The sequence below is a fragment of the Copadichromis virginalis genome, linkage group LG17 (assembly GCF_057382275.1).
Source record: "Copadichromis virginalis isolate Kocher_CV1m ecotype Utaka linkage group LG17, C_Virginalis_male_GT1.1, whole genome shotgun sequence".
NCBI classification, from domain to species: domain Eukaryota; kingdom Metazoa; phylum Chordata; class Actinopteri; order Cichliformes; family Cichlidae; genus Copadichromis; species Copadichromis virginalis.
Genome location: NC_140634.1, coordinates 20211265 through 20231200, shown reverse-complemented (window position 1 = coordinate 20231200; position 19936 = coordinate 20211265). Strand labels below are relative to the sequence as shown.

At 39.5% G+C, this 19936-nt stretch overlaps 1 protein-coding gene across 3 annotated transcripts in view; it reads right to left on the bottom strand.

Annotated features, from left to right (window-relative positions):
• shank3b (SH3 and multiple ankyrin repeat domains 3b) overlaps positions 1-14566 on the bottom strand; it is a 69696-nt gene extending 55130 nt beyond the window's left edge. For all 3 annotated transcript variants that reach the window (XM_085437414.1, XM_085437415.1, XM_085437416.1), the window contains exons 1-2: positions 14293-14566; positions 2201-2594 (exon numbers count right to left, since the gene is read on the bottom strand). The gene's annotated coding sequence lies outside the window, so the exon portion shown is untranslated. The remainder of the gene's footprint in view (positions 1-2200; positions 2595-14292) is intronic.
• Between the last annotated feature and the right edge of the window lie 5370 nt (positions 14567-19936).

Genomic DNA, 19936 nt, shown 5'->3' with positions numbered 1-19936 from the left:
ACTGCAGCCAATAGCTGCAGGATGTGAGCGCTGTTTGAATCACGGCAGCAGAAAAGCTAATTCACTTTTTCTTCAGACCTGCAAACATGACTCAAGGTTTGCAATGTTGTGGCATGAATGTGAGCCAGTGAGGAGTGTTTTTTATGCTCTTTATAGACTGAGATATAAAAAAAGAGACTTCATTGACCTTAAATATGCTGGAGGAACCTAAATGAAGAGGTGGATGAACCAGCAGAAACGGGGTCCTATATTAGACTGCAAATGAATGAGTGTCTGGAAGTGTTTTAAAATATCACACTTGTCCTTTTTTTCTTGTGTTAGTCCTTTTACTACAAATCCTGTCCTGAAGCAAACAGCGATGTAGCAGCATCAAGTCTCCGGATCGACAGTTTCTCAACACACACATCTGAAAACTGATAGATGATCCAGGATAAATAAAAAATAAAAGACTCACTCCATGCAGTTACAGGCTTTTATCCAGGCAAATTACTCAGTTGTTGAATCAGTTGTTGATGAAAATAACTTACAAATTTACTTAAATGCTTCCAGATTTTAGGTTCAGAATATAATGTCAGTGCTCCATAAATGTATGTTCAGTCATAATAAGACAAGCCATCTTCTTACATCATTTTCTCAGGTGCTATGATACTGGCCTAAGATTGAAAACACACTTTCATCTGGATATTTGTTTGCTTGAAGCGGCTCTAATTGTTTTTCATGTAAAATCCACAAAGCTCAGTTAGAAGATTAAGAAAAGACCACATAATGTCCTAAAATCACTGCAATGTAGAATACTGCTCAAATGTCTTGAACCACCACTAATGTCTTTATAATTTGCTTTTAGGAAGTGTGACTTGTAATGTTTTTAAAGTGCTCTTGAGTAATAGTTGTTCAGAGTTTCTTAAGGACATTGACGGCTTTTTCATTGATTTTCAGTGTAGTCCTTGAACCTGACAATTTTCAGAGGACTAATAGTGGGAAACTTGGTATATCTCAGCATTGAGTGCAGTGTTCAAGTCGAAACTGTAAGACAGGAAAATACAAAAGAAGTACCAGGCCCAAAAACTATCTACAGCAGACAATCATTACCTTAAAGTCATGTGTGTAAGAAATAAGAAAAAACTGAAGTTGATCCATCTACTGTTTACTGAAGTCTCATTGGAAATGGTCTCAGTGGAAAGCAGCTATCAAGAAACCCTTCTTGAATAAAGGAAACAGGGAGAGGAATTCCAGAAGGAGGTCCAACAGTGAGCGTTTACAGCCATCTGTAAAAGATGGTGGAGGCTCTGTTATGGTCTGGCTACATTTGAGCCAGTGGTGTTGAAGATCTTGACAAAAAGGGATGGAATTATGAAGAAAGTACCAATAGATTCATTTTTCAGCATAACTATGATTCCAAACAGACTAATGTAATAAAGGCATATCTGGACAGAAAAGCACACAGTTGAACAATATCATTCATGGATTGGCCTCCCCAAAGCCTGGACCTCAACATTTTGAAGAAGTGTGGGATCAGAATAAAAGGCAGAAACATCCAAAGAAGAGCTTTGAATGTCCTTCAAGAAGCCAGCAGAAATGTTCATGAAGACTATTTTAAAAAAATTACAGAAAGCTGGCTCAGACAGTTCAAACTGTGCTGAAGAATAAAGGTGATCATATCAAATATTGACCGTCAAGTTTGTTAGAATGTTACAAACTCGATTTCTGTATGCTCTCAATATATTGTGTTTCTAGCAAAATGAGTGGTGGCTCAAGTCTTTTGCACAGTGCTATAAAACCTCTAAAAACAACAAAATGACCTCAGAAAAACTAAATATGTCTCTAAAAGAATGAAATGACCAAAACCAAACTGACTAAATGACAAATGACTAAGTAGCCTCATAAAAAACACCCCCCAAAAAATTACCACAAAAAGACTACAATGACTAAAATCAGAGTCAAAGCACAAAAAATAGCCAACAGTGAGAACAAAAAGATTAAAAACAGTCATAAAACAACTAATATTGACTCCAGAGACAAAACAAATGACTAAAAAAAGACTCCAAATGGACTCAAAGGGCAAAAATGACTTAAAACAAACTCAAAACAGTCTCATAACAGCTGAAAGTGACAACAAAGAGTCAGAAATGGCTAAAAGCAAATCCATCATCGCTTCAAGTGCAGAGAGGAAACCTAGTAATATCAAGATAGATTTACTCACCTATCGTCAAGAGTCCCATCAAACTTTTCCACTGTCCTTTACTGAGTTCGACTGGTCTCTTCTGGTCTTTCCTGATTCTGTTTTGGTCTGGGTTACTGGTCTGGTGATTTCTTTGGTTTCTGGTCCTGGGGCAGCCTGGTGCAGCCTGGGGTGCCTGCTTCCTGTGTCTCTGAAAGGTTTTGATTGGATGAAGATGTGGTGTAATCCTGTAGTAGCAGTCGGATGGGTGCTTTCTGCAGCAGATGGAGACCTTTATATTGTAGTGCCTTTTGTTGAACCCTTCAAACTATGAAAGATTTTGTGTTGTAATACTGTAGTTAAAGTGTAGTAATCCTGCAGGGGAGTGAGAGGTCTCAGGGTTTCAGATTGTGTTCTGGGAGCTGCCCTGCCCATCCTGTAGAAAGGGAGGAAGAGAGATGAGGAAGAGCGAGAGGAAGACGGGTGGGAGGTAAAGGCGAGGGAGGCCAGGATATAGAGGGGGAAAAGAAGGAGAAAAAACATGTTAGGAGATGGTGGAGCAGTGTGAATCAGAAGTGGGTCAGACACAGCTGCATTTCACGGAGGCCATTTCAGGTTCACTTAGTTACACAATATGAAGTTGTTAGCATGGCAACAAGGCTGCAAACCTTTTTTCCTTATCCACTGCCATGCTGGCAGAATTATGTAAAGTTTTACATATTGATTTATTTCTCAGTTTCTATTCTAAGCCGAGTACAAAGAAACGTGAACTGGCTGAGGGCCTCACTGCAGCAGCTGAAGCTCGTACATGCTAGCAGGGTTGATTAGCTGCTAGCATGTACGAGCGAGCCAGTGCATGGACTGCAAACTGACACTCAAAGATAACCTTGAACCATGAGACTTAGCATCAGGGAGCCAGTCGCCAATTATTTTACTCATTAAGTATTTCTCTATTACATTTGGTAAGTAAATTCTGTTTTATTTTTCTATATTACATTTATAGAGCTATTTTACCATACAAAATGAACTCCATTTTTTTCCTGTAAATTTTTAACTTATTCCGCTTTTTAAAGTCTTTGGATTTAGAGCTAATTTAACTAGTTTCAGAGAGAAGATGAACTGCAGAACTGCACCAAAACCCAGCAAGGATTATTTTGAACTATAAGTCAAGCATGGTACTCTAGTAGAGTCCAAGAATAAGAATATGGAGCTGGAAATGAGCAAAAGGTTATTTCAACTTACACTTGTCCTTCTGTTTTCTTAACCAGCAATCCAACAGTTGCTTTAATTCGGTTTATTCGATTAATTCGGCTACATGCACTGTTGGGGAGTAACGTAATACATGTACCGGCGTTACGTATTTAAGATACAAAATATGAGTAACTGTGTTCCGTTACAGTTACCTTTTCAAAAGGTGGTATTCAGAATACAGTTACTTTGTTGAAATAAATGGATTACATAGCGGTCTTTTCTTGTTTCATATATTAAGCTATGCTCTCTCTATTTTTGGTAACTCCACGCTGGTGGAAACCCAAACAACACATGCATGCCTTACCCAATGTCCACCTACTGCTACTCATTTTATATTAAGATTTAAAAATCTAGTTGGTATTGGTATGGTGAGTAGCCTTCAGTAATAGTAATGAATCACACAGCAATAGTACATTCATGTAGTTGTAAAAAGCATGATAGCTTATGTTAGCCTACTTGCAGGCAGTTGGTGGCTTGCTAATTGCTAACAGCATGCTAGCCAGCTGGTCTGTGTGGGTCTGTCTGTAAAACCGGAATGTGTCCACAGCAACGCAGACAGCAGGAGGACATGTTGCAAACAAGAACACAATTTAAAACAAGTAAAGACAAAGATTAGAAGGACTTCCTCTGACTCACGCTTCCTGTTTCCTGTCTGGGTTGCCAAGGAAACGGATGTTTGCCAGGAAAAAGCTGAGAACCTGGACTTCACTGATAACACACAAACACTCACATTTAACTTCTATCTTTGTGACAGACCCTGTTGAAATTTCCTTAACTGCAACTTGATTTGACATTAAACCCTCAAATAGGCATGTGATAAAAAGACAACCCAATGATGGTATAATAATAATTATTACATTAGTCCTCATAAAAACAGCTATACAAGAACACAGACATACACATACACAGCTTTTTAACATTTTATGCCCCATCACTGAAAATTTAAGAGGCAACCCAGAGGGCTGAAAAATGAAGCTGAAGAAAAATTGCAATTGCTCTAATGTCCACTTGAGGCAGGCTTCTTGAGTACCATATTCCCATATTTCTGCATAAATCAATAGATGGAAGAGGATATGACATTGTGCTGGTTTTGTTATTAGGAAGATTGTAAAAGACCTACTATATTATTCAAGTTAAGACGATTTGAAGGAAGAAAAATTGAGAAAAAATCCTGACCTCTGGGATTAAGACACAGATTGTGTTTAAATGCCTGAATGTAAATGTTAACTATAAAAACAGAATTCATACAGACTAGACTCAGAATACATGCAAATTTGATATAAGGTCCAGAAGCCCTGTTATAGGATCATACATTAACCCTTTAAGACCTATAGAACCAAGTCCGCCAGAGCTTATATTATATTTTTACATGTTGTAGAGCCATTTTTGGGAGCATTTCAAGTTGCTATACATCAATACAACCATTACAGCCTAAATTGTAATAATATGCATGCATTAAGTGCATAGTAATTACATAAATGGCAAAAAAAGTGCAATAAACTGCAAAAAAATTTAAAATCGTTTTTGTTTTTTAACATATATTTCTAGTTAGAGAAATTTAAGAGGCTTATCCCTCAAAACTGTAAATACAAAAAAGTTGCACAAACTAGTTTCCCACCACAGGAAATTTATTTTGAGTGTCTTCATAGTTTTATTTTTGAAATACACCAATTTTTATACACTGCAGGAAAAACGAAAATAAATATTATACTGCAAATTTGCAAAAAAGCAGCACATGCATCAAAATAAACTATTTCCAGCAGTGCAATATGAGTCCTAAGCATCCCAGAAACGATACAGAAAGTCATAAAGTCAAACATAAGTTTTAAAAACACCAGTATAAGCTCATGAGGCCCTGATGGTAAAAAAACTACATTTCCGCGAAAATGACGTCACTTCCGGTTTTGGGCAGGTCGTGGCGGACATGCGATAGTTCACGCTGATGGACGTAGGAAGTGTTATGAACAGCTGATCGGATCGGCAAAGCGAGTTTCTGGAATATTATGTTTTTGTTGCTGCAAGTGCTTTTTATGCAGTTTTTGCAAAGCTATATGTGGAAGGAAACTGTGACCTAGGACAAGCTGATGGCATAAGATGTAAGTACAACTCCTCCGGTCTCATATGCAAAAAAAATTATTGCGCTAGCTCACGTGGTTGCTGTGCTACTGGGATTTAAAAATAGTTATGCAAAACGGAGCGTGCCCGCTCTGACCGGTTTTAAAGGGTTAATACTCACAGAGTAATAAAATGGAAAAAAAGGTTAACACTAAAAATGTATATTTCTTACTATATTTTTTTTTACTGATGCTCATCAGGTAAACACCAAGACAAACGCTACTGAAAAAGTTTAGACCCTCCCGCTATTCATCCAGGAATGTTGATGTTGTTTCCAGAGAATTAACTGGGCGATTGACATCGATTTCATCCAATCACATTTTCCTAACTGTAACCTGATTCTAACCTGAAACCCCACTAAACTCTGCAATAACATTATTACCCAATAAAATGTCCCCGCACTCACACTAGTTCTCACAGCTGAACAAGAACACATGCACATACACATATTCTTGTATATCTTCTTGAGGTCCCTCATTGACAATTGCTTTGATGTGACTTCATTTAAACCTGAACCATCAAACAGGCCTCTAAGAAAGCGAGGACCTGACAAAATGTCCTCAGAAGGTCAAACGCTTACAGAAGTCCTCACATTGATACCTGAACAAGAACACATCCACATATTCTTCTATTTACATCTTTTTGAGAAGCCTCATTGTTATTTCCTTAGCTGTAACTACAGAACAGAACTAAAAGTACTTAAAAAAAAAGGTCTAATACTCACAGTCCGAATAAACATGGACGAACAAGACCACATTAATTGTGTCCTAATTTGTATTTGATATATTTCACATCCAACATGAAGTATTAAAACCTGCTGTTACATTATGTGATGAACACATTACAAATCCCCCCCAAATCCTGTGTGGATTAAACGATCTTTGGAGATTTTTAAAAATATTATAGCCCATCACAACACCAAACGCAGCACAGCATGTACCCTATTTACAAGTGTTGTCTGTACATGTCTTTTCTGTGTCATCGAGCTCCATTGTTGTCCAAAAAAACCATCAGTGAGCTGCACTGTTGCTCAGAGAGAAAGACTGTTCCTTCTATTTATAAATGTAGACACTAGAGTTTATTCAGAGACGACTGCAAAGACTAACAGTAGCGATCACTTTCACGTCTAATTTAGGGTTATAGTTACCCTTTAGGCCTGTAGTGAGTTTGCATTGTTCGCCTGCAAATCAATCACTTCATGAATAATAACAAACAGGCGTCTTGTAGAGAAACATACTGGGATGATTACTGTGGGATTGTTTTGTTTTTCTGATGGCCTTTATGAACCACAGATTTGACAAAACCAACTGAAACTTTTAAGTGCTTTTAACGGTTTGAGTATGTGAAATCTGAATATAAGTAGGGAACACAACAGCTGTCCAGAAATTATGCCAAAATATATTGATTACCCTGTGGTGCTGTTTCCAGCAGAGGTCAAGAGATTAAAAGATGGATTGGGGCCCCGCATACTGTACATGTTTATTGGTGTGAAGAAAGGGCTGAATTTGAAAGTGAAGCTGTTGATTTACCTAAGCTCTGCTGCTACTCTTCCACATCGATAGGAGACAAATGAATTGATTAGGGCATATATCTGCGATACCTAATCGGCATCTCCTAGGTCATAGGTGTCAAACTCTGGCCCGCGGGCCAAATTTGGCCCGCAGCCTAATTACATTTGGCCCGCGAAGCCATACCAAATTACTATTAGAGCTGGCCTACTGGTATTATACAGCTAATATATACATTGTTTAGTATTAAGCTTTGCTTGTTCCACATTCAGTTTTTCAGCAAAACTTGTTTGAGTCCATAAGAAGAGATTCATTCTTAAATCTGGAGGAATATATTTTTCAATAAATATTAACGTTAGCCCGCGACCTTGTTCTAGTTTTGAATTTTGGCCCACTGTGTATTTGAGTTTGACACCCCTGTCCTAGGTGAAGGTGAGTGTTCTTGGCATGCCCTACTGGGAGGAAGACTCAGGGAAGATCCAGGACATGCTGGATATATTATGTCTCATAGCTGGCCTGGGAATTTCCGGATGAGCTAGAAGAGGGTGTAGGGTCTGAGTTTCTCTGCTTTGACTTGATGGATGGATGTTCAACTGCTTCTTAACGGAAGTGTCTAATACCCCAATCACATGGCAGCAGCTTGATGCTTCTAGGTATATAGAAATGGTGAAGACGACCTACTGAAGTTCGAACCAACCACGGGGAAGAAATGCTATCTTTTTGTCTATTAGGATTTTCCCATACAATCAAAGTGGTTATCTGCGTTACCCTATCTCAAACAAACACTTGTTACAACCAAAGTATATAAAAGAGCATCTCTGAATGCTTATGTCGAACCTGGAGGTGGATGGGTGATAGCAGCAGAACGACACACCAGATGCCACAACAGAAAACCGAGGCTATAATTCACACAAGTTCCAAAATTTGACATTGAAGACTGGAAAAATATTGCTTTGTCTGATTTCTGCTACAGAATTTTGAATAACTAAAATGAAAACAAGGATCCATCATACCTTGTATTTTCTGGGCACACTCTGTGCCCCTTAGTAGCAACTGTGAAACCTGTACACCCCACAGCCTACCTGATTACTGGTGCTGACTATGTCCATCCCTTTATGACCGCACTACGCCCATCTTATGATGGCTGCTTCCAGCAGGATTACAATCCATGTCATAGAAGCTCCTATCATTTCAAACTAATTTCTTAGTTAGCCTGGGACAACCAGATAACTCATAGTCCAGGCAGGTAGGTAGAACACTAGGCTTTTATTTGGCATAACAACAAGACCACACAGGACAGGTCTCCACGGCTCTACATGTGTCAGTTTCAGGTAGATACCTGTATCAACATGTTACAAAGGTAAGGTCTCCCTCAGGAGAACATGAGAAAGGTGTGGCTGGCTGGCTGTAATGGCTATAGGCAACACACACACTCTGGGGGTCTTAGTGGGAAGACCCCCCCAGTCTTCCATTATAACAGACGCTATAATATGACAATGAGTTCACTTTACTTAAGTGGCCTCCACAGTCACCAGATCTCACTAGATGTGGTGAAACAACAGATTTCCATCATGGATGTATGTAAGTATGCAGCAACTGTGGGATGCCATCATGCCAACACACATGTTAACATGTACCCAACCGCCAGACACTTAAAGCTACAGTTTGACTCAGGCCTAAACTTTAACTGAGACATCCGGAAAGTCTTCCAGTCTTGCTTCAACGAAATCAGATCTGTCGCCACAATTAAACCAGTGCTTTCAAAATGTGATCTGTGAAAAAGTTGTCCGTGCATTTATTTCCAGGTTAGATTACTTTTGCTTTCTTTTGTTTTTTTGGTATAAATGAAATGTCACTCGTCTCCAACTGGTTCAAAATACAACAGCTCTGGTTCTTACTGGTTTAAGCAGATGGCGTCACATCACCCAGATCCTGGCTTCTCATCACTGGCTCCCTGTAGGTTTTAGAATTGATTGTAAGATTTTACTGATATTTTTAAAGCCTGATGTGGTTTGGCTCCAAGCTGCATAGCAAATATGTTGACCCCACATGAGCCAATTCAAAGCCTTAGATCCTTAGCCCTCCTGGCTGTTCTGAGACTTAAATCTAAAGTAGATGATGTTTTTGCCATCAGGACTTTGGAATGACCTACCTTTGAAATCAGTGTGACTTCTCAGAATTGCTTCTAAAAATCACATATTTATGTGTTTTATATGATGCATTCTCTCTTTCGTTGCTCTTTCTGACATTTATTGTTCTATCATATCTTATTGTTTTGTAATTGCTAGTGTATCATTTTAAAAATGTGCTGTATACTTTTATGGAGAGTTGTACTGTTTTAATTTCCCATTCACACTATTGTTTTATTTTTGGCCATACTGTGTGATGTCTGTCAAGAAACTTTGTCAACTCTCTTTTTTAATTTATGCCAATAAAGTTATTATCTCTCAGAGGCAAATTCTGAACCAAAAAACTAGAAATCTTATAGTTTTTTTAAATCAAAATTGCAACTACTACTAAAAAATATTGTATTGAACTTGTATAGACCACAAACCCTAAAAACTCTGCCTCGCCAGCTTTTTATTAGGACTACTCCTGTTTTTAAAAAGTCATGGTGTACATTACCACACATGCTTCATAAAAGAATCACTATCAGGGCTTCTAAGCTTTCTGAGGCTGAGGATCAGGGTTTTATCACAGTGAGTAGACCAAACCACACAGCAGCATGTCACACCAAACCACTCTGGGGATGGTGTTTGTGCTGATATGTGATGGCAGTAGGAACTTATGATGCCACTGCTGTACCTCACTGATTGAACCTCAGAATATATAGTTTCACTGTGTGCAGTTTAACCCTTACACTGAAAATTATTTTCTATGTTAGCCATCTGATGAGAGATAATTATATGTAAACCAGCCAAACTAGCTAACTCTCCAGATTCAAATCAATAAAATTTTATTTATATAGCGCCAAATCACAACAACAGTTGCTTCAAGGCGCTTACTAGTTTGTTTATTTTATCCTTTGTGTCCGACCTGGAGCCTATATCCTTTCTGGTTTACTACTGACTGACCTCATAAGCAAAGAGGCGCCTTCCTTAAGATTGCGTACAGGTTCACGCTACCGTAAATCAGCCAAATAACAAAATACAAAAGTATTTTAAAGGTTGAAGGTTTATACCAACTTCTCTATGTTTTTGTTTGAGCTAGCTTACTTCCAAACTTCCAATTCACCTCAACCTACTAAATTATCTCCTTCACGGATGACTGGCCTCTATGTTTGACTATAATATCTGGAAACTTTATTGGACTTGTTATAGGTTTTGGCCCTTGAAACTCTTAGTGCTAACTCTGTCCTTGTTTACTTTTGGGAAATAAAAGAAGATATGGACCTAGAAAAGGTTAATACCGTCACACTTAACAATCAAATAGTCACTGTGGATGCATTATCTTGGCCTTCAGTGATGCTGTAAGGAATCTTGGAGTCATCATATCCTTTAACTCGCACACAAAAGACATCTGGAGGACCACGTTCTTTCAGTTACTTAATTTGTCAAAATTAGGAACACCCTGTCTCAGAATGAAAGTGAAAAATGGCCTTTATCCTTAATATCAGGAAGTCCTAACAGCTCTCTGAAAAAGCCTCCAGGTGATCCGAAAATGCTGCTGTGAGAGTACTAAGAGACATCATATTTCTCTCATATTGGCTTCTCTTCATTGCCTTGCTGTAAAATCCAGAATTGAATTTCAAACAATTGTCCTTATACGAGATGAGATTTCTCACTCGCCTAAATGAGTCGAAGTAGCTGCGCAAACAGACCAGTTTGTTTTAGCCGAACCAAAGTGAAAACATCCCTAAATTGAATCTTGAATTCATGACTTTAATTTGATGATAATTTCAGTCCTCTCCCAGCAGTTGAGAGAGCTTTTGACTGCATTTGCATTCATTATGTATCTGCGCTCTTGCTGCACTTCTCGCCACATGTGTCGCTCTGAATATAAACAGCCACATCCTGATAGCACGTCTGAATGCTTCAGGTGTGCTCACAGCTGGATTTAAAGCCATCCATCCATTTGTGGTCAGATCACCAAAGATGCTTTTTATTGTAAGGTGTGAACAAGATGTGTGTGTGTGTGTGTGTGTGTGTGTCCTGGAAATGCAGCTCCCCTGGCCATTACCATGGTAACCAATAGCAGGAGCTGATAATACACACTGAATTTCTCTCCCTCTGACACACACTTTATCTTGTCAAGTTTCGCACATCACTGGGAACCTAAAATCTGAGGAGAATCTGTACTTCTCACATTAGAGTAAGAACAAGAATTCTTACAGCATCTGATACAATGGACTGAATGAGCATCAGTGTCTTCTCCTGAATGAGACAAAGCACAGCAAATTGGAAAAGATAAAAACCAAACAACGATTTCTGATCTCGAGACATAACATAATATTGTTTCAACATATGCATCCAGCGTTTTCTCATTATACTCAAGGCATCACTTGGCATCGGTGCCCTGACGAAGTGGTTGCAGCAATATCTGTAGCCAAGAGATAAAGGCCTCGTTTTACAGCCCCACAGTGCCCACTTTAGGTGGTGGAAGAATACACTGTATGTATGTCAGGCATGTGTTTTTCTCTTTGCTGATTTGTTTTATGTAAAAACTTAGTTTGATTTAGTTCCTGAACTCTACCTGGTTTGGTTTAGGTACTAAAAACTACTTAGTTTAGCTTATGCTACTGTTGTTTTGACTATTTACAGAGAAATTTGCTTACAGAGAGCCTATGGAGAGGCATTTTTATTCATCATAAATGAGCTCCTGTGCAGTCCTCCAAAATGCGAACTGCACACCGGATGCAAATCTAATTCTAAATGGGTGACTAGTAGACCAGAACAAGGAAAGAAGAGACAAAGGAGTTCACCAGGAACAGGAGAAGAGGAGAAAAAGACACCAAAGACCAAAAAGCTCAGACAGTGGGTACAGTGGACACTTTTTATTGTTTTTAACGGTTGTTTTAATTTCAGCTCTTTGCATGTTAGAACATCTCTCTGCAGCTGTCTCATGGATCAACAACAGCACAAGAGTGCCCAAGGGTGGACACTCTTGTTCTATCCCATAAATCACCACAGAGATACTTTTAAAGATAGCATGACCATTAAAAGATTTAAAAATATCAATATCAAATATAAGGCTGTAACAAGATGTAATATTGAGAAAAAGAGGCTCAAAAACAACCGCAAAGACCACAGAATGACAAACGGACAATAAAGACTCAAAGAGACTGTAAATGCAAATGCCAATTCAAACATGTTTTCCAACAAAGATACAAGACAATTAGTGTTTCTGGCCTCAGGGCCTTCATGGACTAAATGGGGGTTAGCGTGGCCAAGGCCAGCCTGTTCGGGGCCTTTCGGAGGTTTCCACACAGCTGGACCTTTGGAAACATCTGTTAACTACAATTTTCACCATTTTCCACACAAATAAATTCTAATAGTGTAATCACTCCTCTGAGAAATGTAAATGAGCTTAATGGACAACAAAACAACCCTTTTTAACAATTAGGTTAACTAAAAAAGTTGAAGCTGGCTGCAACAGCCAGTCCCCACAGACTCCTACATTCAAATGTCTAACTTTACAGAAGAAATAAACAGGTTTCTAAAATTGCTAATGTGTAAAAGTTTCACCACTAGATGTCAGTGGATCAGCGGATTTTTGCTTTATTACCCCTCCCAGTTCAAGTGCATAACAATAGCTAAGATGGCTGCTGTATGACAAAAATGTTTCAATCTCCAAAATAGCTTAAGCCAACCTGTGTGTTTCTACTACTGTTTGTACTGGAACCTGCAGATTTTCCCTATTTGTGGAAGGCTGTCAGTCCACTGCTTACTTCAGCTGTTAATGCTGGGTGAGAAGTCTCTACACTCTTTACTCTGGAGTCATCAGTCAGAACTGATACAAGTCATTGATACAAGTCACTTCTGACTGATGACAACTATACTGTGGTGAGTTGTTGAGGATATGCTGAATTTTTCTGTCTGAAAGCGCTGCTTTTTTGTTGCTGCTATTTTTGTTAGCTGTGGTTAGCTGCTAGTAGCTAGTCTTAGTGAAACTGTCTTTGAATTGAATCTAACATTGTCTCTACGATGTGAGAATGTAATCAATATCAGAGGAAAGGTATGATTTTTAAAAATCTGGCCAGCTTCAGTCACAAGCCAGCTTCCACAAACTGCAAACCGGATTAATTATCAGATGTCAGATGTCTTGTCTTGTTTGATGAGTGAAGAACGCCATTTATACCATTCATTCAAAACCACGATCTGGCATTTAAGAATGGAGTTTTTCCAAAGCTTTCCAGAAAAAAATCAGCCTCTATAATTTTTTAAATTACACTTTCTTTTCGCATTAATTTGTGATATAAATTTCTTTCACAACAGCTTTTAACCACCTAGCTGTGACAGCAACAAGATGTCAAAGAGAGTCAGTGCTTTAGAAGAAGATCTACTTCCTGTTCCTGTTTTAAGTGGGGTTTTTTCTTTCTCTTTTTTTAGTGGGATGGGCTGGAGGGGATCATGTGTTTAGGTGGTCGGTCTGAGACTACAGCCTACACATTGACAGCTGCGCTTACATAACACACACATACTCAAAGGACAGTAAAGTGATGCTGGAGGAAATAGAAACAGGAAATAAAAAGGCAGGACAAGAGAGGAAAGGAAAGGAAAGCAGAGGAGAGGAGAAGAGAAGGGGAAGGCGGTATGCAGACGTAAAGGAATTAAAAGATAGATAGAGAAGGACATGAGAAGAGTAAAGGAATCAAGAGGAAAGAAGGAAGAAAGCAGAATAAAAATTAAGGAAGGAACAGACAAGGTAAGGTACAGAAGAGGTGAGATGGAAAACAGAGACACGGGGATAAAGAAAAGAGGAAGGGGACAGATTGGCAAAGGAAACTAATGGGGGGGGGGAGAAAAAAGTATGAAGAAAGAAAAAAGAAAAAAGGACCAAGAGATAGAAAGGAGGAGATGAAAGACAGTTAGGGAAAGGAAAGAGATGGGAAGGAGGGATGAGGGAAGGAAACATATGATAAGAAGAGGTAAAAATGGTTAAGTGTGAATAAAAGGAATCGTGAGTTTTAAAGTTACAAATTACTGATTCACACACCTACACACACACACTTGCAAACATATTGCTGAAACATCATCCAAACAAACCTTTAACACACACACACACAAACACACACACAGAGCGCTGCAGAGAGAGACTCACCCAGAAGATTGCCGACTCGTTCTCCATGATGATAAACTGAAAAGAAAAGATGGAGAGAGAAACACAGAGGAGGAGAGGATGGGAGAGGATGGAAAATGAGGAGAAAAGAAGAGGAGGAAGAAGAAGAAGAAGAAGAAGAGGAGTATCTGGAGACAAAAAGAGAGAGGAGAAGAAGAGGGAGAGAGAGGGAGAGAAGCAGGATGAGTGGAAGGCTGGTCGGCTCAGCCCACACACTGCTAGCATGACACACTGTGGATGCAAGTGTGTGTGTGTGTGTGTGCACGTGTGAGTGTGCACGTTGTCTCCCACTCCAATGCGTGGGTTAGAAAACACACCTCTCTCTCGCTCTCTTTCTTTTTTCCTTGTCTTTTCTCCCTCGCTCGCTCGCTGTGAGCATGAGAGAGAGCAGAGAGAGAGAGGGGGTAAGCAGTGTGGGCGTGGAGGAGCGGCCCCATCACCATGGCAACGATGAAACCTGGTTGGGGGGGGAATTCAGCATCTGAGCATCATCACTCTCATCCAATGATGATGATGATGATGAGCCCCATTTAAAGATGGATGTGGGAAAAACAATAAATAAATCACACACTTTTAACTTGAATTTCAAGACACTCGACCAATCAGAGTGCACGTGGCCCACAATCACATGACTCTTTCCCCTTCTTCACATGTAAACCTCTCACCCGTCACTCAGCCATACTATATGCATGCACCACTCGCAGAGCGCCACCCTGAGGAGTTTAACACGTCACCACAGACCTCCTCTGAAAGCTAAATCTGGGCGTAAACGATTGACCCGGACAAAAATGTTTTGAAGTGTTCCATGTTTGGGTGAAAAACCCGAATAAATCTCTTTATATGCACTTTCCAATCATTTAACATGGAGACATGTTGGTTTCAGTGTTATAGACAGACGTGCTACCTAAAGTTAAGGGCAGGGAGCGGCAGAAGACATCAGCTGTGATAAACAAACAATAAACAGTTGTTTTGACCAGTGTTAAGGTTCAAATATTGAGGAAGGAGAGTACAAACAGGTGGATCCAAGGCACACCTACAACGGTGTGTTCACAGTAACTGGCAGAAGAAAATCTGAAGTATTTCAAAATCAGAAAACATGAACAGATAAGTTTAAATACTGTTTGTACATTTAAGAGCCAAAAGAAATAATTATGCTCTTGTTTTAGACTTGTATTCTTTGTAATGGCCACCAGGGGGCCACACTTGTGGCTGCAAAAGGTCTTGTGGTCCTATAGAAATGTGCGGTAAAACCTCTCTAAATACCTTCCTGATGAGTTTGTGAGCCCATTCAAAGAAAGGAAAGGACTAATACCAAACAATCAAGATGGTGACGTTGAAAACACTCAAGGCTTCAGAAGAGGACTTCACAAATCAACAGGTGACATCATGTTCATATTGTCCATGTTTTACACTGACTGTGGTGCTTCTTCTTGTTTCTTGGGCCACTAACTTCAGGGGCTGCCTCAGTGTATCATCCCATCCTGAGCATCTGCCGCACTGTCACACCAACCTTCTCCATCCTGACCTTCCCCTTTCCCCCCTGTTGTCCGTGGTTATACTGCAGAACTGTGTGCAGAACTTGTTCTTTATCTTCCAATCACACAGAGAAAAAGTTGCTATTGGTGCGTCACAGTGCCCTTCTAATGCAAAGGGAAGTGATTATACAGAAATTCACGCCAACTTCTGGTTAAATAAAGTTGTATTGTCCGTTAATCTGTGCTAGTCCTTGATGCTCTTTGTGGGTCATTCTTCAGTACCACAAAACTAACTCCAGTTTCCCACTAAAACGTCTTTAATATCGCTTTGAGAAAAGTTTGCAGGCTTGAAGAAAACCTCTTAAACTGCAGGGCCGCAGGCCACTGAGCCTGTTAAAGAACCACAGCGCTCTCTGGTGGACTGCAGCATGTTTGGCTCCAAGGTAAAACTGCACAGAGCAGAAAACAAAACCTTCATTTCCTGTTGTCTAACTAAAGGAAATACACGCAGGTTAAAGGTTGATATATGATCTGAGTTATAAGGCCTGTGGCAGATTAAAAACCTCCTGAAATTCCTGATTCTTCTTCCTCCTCACCTTTCAGGAGATTTTCCAGCCAAGCTGGATTTAAAGGAAGAAAGAGGAAAAAAATAGTTTCCCACAGAGCTGAATATCTGTGTTTTGGGGATTTACATTTAAATAAGAGGCAGATCGGCTCGCTACCATGGCAACAGCACATGGACGGGAGATTAAGCACCTTGTTAACATGTGCTATACGAGGTGTTTCCAGGTGTACTGCAATTGAGGGTAAAGCTTTAAAGTGAGCACTTAAAAGGTTTTTTCAACTCAGTTTTGATTAAAATAAAATAAAAATGAGCAGCAGCCATAAAACAGTGTCATCTACTGAGGAAGAAACCTACACCATGTATCACAGTGAAATCCACCTTATACTGTTTGGCCATGGTTTCATCATTGGCATCAATGTGAATACTTGGAACTGTTCTTTTTCGATGGTCGAATGACTGTGCAGCATGCATCAATAATGACTATAAAAAACAAGACCTGAGTGCACAAGTTTGAATTTATTTTGAATGATCTCTGAAGGAAACGGTTTCCAGGGCCTACTCCGTGGATCGGCTTCCTCCGAGGCGTGGACGTCTATCAGCAGAGAATGTCCCTTAGTCTGTAACACAGTCAAATATATTCTCAAGTAATATTCAAGCATGCCATTCAGCGTGTTAGTACGAGCTCGGGAGCAGCTTGGGAGAACAAGAAAACAGAGACTGCTTTAGATTGTCTTCCCAAATTGACTCAACTTTATTCACAAGTACAACAGTTTATATAGAGGGTAAAATTCATGAGACAGCAGATTATCAGTTTAAACCAGTACAGACCAAGATAAGGGAGCGTCTTCCTGCCCTTGGGTGAAGAAGCATCCTTTGTGTAGTTTATTAGTTCAGCTACAATTGTGATTATCTCAGCGACATATTTTCAAGGCACAAAAGAGTTCTTTCATTAGTGAAATCTGAAACAAACCATTTGGCCTTCAACAGGCGTCTAAAAGATTAAGAAACTAATGTAGCTGAGGGAGTGATCTCTGTGGTATTTCAACCTTGTACCAGCCTGTGATTCTCACACATCAATTCTTGGGTCAAAGAGAAAAATAACTAAAACAAAGGGGCCTTATTGAATGACAGAGTTTTCCTGCATAATGTCACTATAAAACAATATCCAGTAAATGCTACCATGGTACTAAAATACCTAACAATCTCTCATCCACATAGGTTCAAATATATACATACACTCAAAAAAATTTTTCTAAGTGATATTGAGGGTTTTGCAATGTCTTTTAACTTGATGGGTCCAAGGACTATTAACTTCTGATCAGTGATCAGGATTAACTGCAAATGGTAGGTTCTCTTTACAGCATAAAAAGGACTTGTTTGACAGCACTCGGTGGACTGATCAATACTCAGATCAATTAAAAAGTTCAAGGAACTCATCATCTAAAAACAAGAATTCTAGATTTACTTAAGTTGGAAGATCTCTTGGAGCCATTTCTGAACAGCAGCAGATTCTAAGATCATCCGTTCAAACAGCTGAATGCAAGTACAAATTATTAAAATGTATAACTTTACCAAGGTCTAGAAGAAGACCCAAACTCTCACCCTCAGATAAGAGGAAACTGGTTAGGATGTTCAGGAACGACCCAGGAAACACCAAGGATCAAGCCTGTTATAAACTGGAAAGTGCTGGAACACCAGCAGCACGGTCCATAATGAAGCCAGTTTTACACCACCATGGACTGAGATGGTGCGTACCAAGAAAGAAGTCTCTGCTCTACAATCAACACCGTTGAGACTCACTGAAACTTGCACAGTATAGAACACTGTACCAACTGTGGTGGTAGCATCATGCTATGGGCTGGTACATTGCACAAAGTGTGTGGAATAATGGAGGACTAAATTAAATTAAATTAAAATTAAGAACTAGATGCTTGAAACTTGGACACAGTCGGGTGTTCTAGCAGGACAAATACATATCAAAACTGGTTCTGAATTGGATAAAGCTGGCTAACATTAAGCTTCTAGAATGGGCTTCCCAAAACCTTGTTGAAAATATGCTGAATTCAACTTAATTTTATTTATCTAGCATCAAATCACAACTGCCTCACGGTGCATTTTTATTATAAAGTAAAGACCTTACAATAACAAAGACTATAGTCAACTATACTTAAAAGCCAGGAGAATGCGAGGAAACTAGCCAATGTAAATTAACTACCAGTTCTGCCTGGGTGGTCAAATATATAGTCTGAATTATTCCAGAAGTTTGTTGATGTTACCCGAAGTGTCTAGTCAAGGGACATTTAACTAAATATTAATGAGAGCATTTGTATATACAGGGAGTGCAGAATTATTAGGCAAGTTGTATTTTTGAGGAATAATTTTTATTATTGAACAACAACCATGTTCTCAATGAACCCAAAAAACTCATTAATATTAAAGCTGAATGTTTTTGGAAGTAGTTTTTAGTTTGTTTTTAGTTTTAGCTATTTTAGGGGGATATCTGTGTGTGCAGGTGACTATTACTGTGCATAATTATTAGGCAACTTAACAAAAAACTAATATATACCCATTTCAATCATTTATTTTTATCAGTGAAACCAATATAACATCTCCACATTCACAAATATACATTTCTGACATTCAAAAACAAAACAACAACAAATCAGCGACCAATATAGCCACCTTTCTTTGCAAGGACACTCAAAAGCCTGCCATCCATGGATTCTGTCAGTGTTTTGATCTGTTCACCATCAACATTGCGTGCAGCAGCAACCACAGCCTCCCAGACACTGTTCAGAGAGGTGTACTGTTTTCCCTCCTTGTAAATCTCACATTTGATGATGGACCACAGGTTCTCAATGGGGTTCAGATCAGGTGAACAAGGAGGCCATGTCATTAGTTTTTCTTCTTTTATACCCTTTCTTGCCAGCCACGCTGTGGAGTACTTGGACGCGTGTGATGGAGCATTGTCCTGCATGAAAATCATGTTTTTCTTGAAGGATGCAGACTTCTTCCTGTACCACTGCTTGAAGAAGGTGTCTTCCAGAAACTGGCAGTAGGACTGGGAGTTGAGCTTGACTCCATCCTCAACCCGAAAAGGCCCCACAAGCTCATCTTTGATGATACCAGCCCAAACCAGTACTCCACCTCCACCTTGCTGGCGTCTGAGTCGGACTGGAGCTCTCTGCCCTTTACCAATCCAGCCACGGGCCCATCCATCTGGCCCATCAAGACTCACTCTCATTTCATCAGTCCATAAAACCTTAGAAAAACCAGTCTTGAGATATTTCTTGGCCCAGTCTTGACGTTTCAGCTTGTGTGTCTTGTTCAGTGGTGGTCGTCTTTCAGCCTTTCTTACCTTGGCCATGTCTCTGAGTATTGCACACCTTGTGCTTTTGGGCACTCCAGTGATGTTGCAGCTCTGAAATATGGTCAAACTGGTGGCAAGTGGCATCTTGGCAGCTGCACGCTTGACTTTTCTCAGTTCATGGGCAGTTATTTTGCGCCTTGGTTTTTCCACACGCTTCTTGCGACCCTGTTGACTATTTTGAATGAAACGCTTGATTGTTCGATGATCACGCTTCAG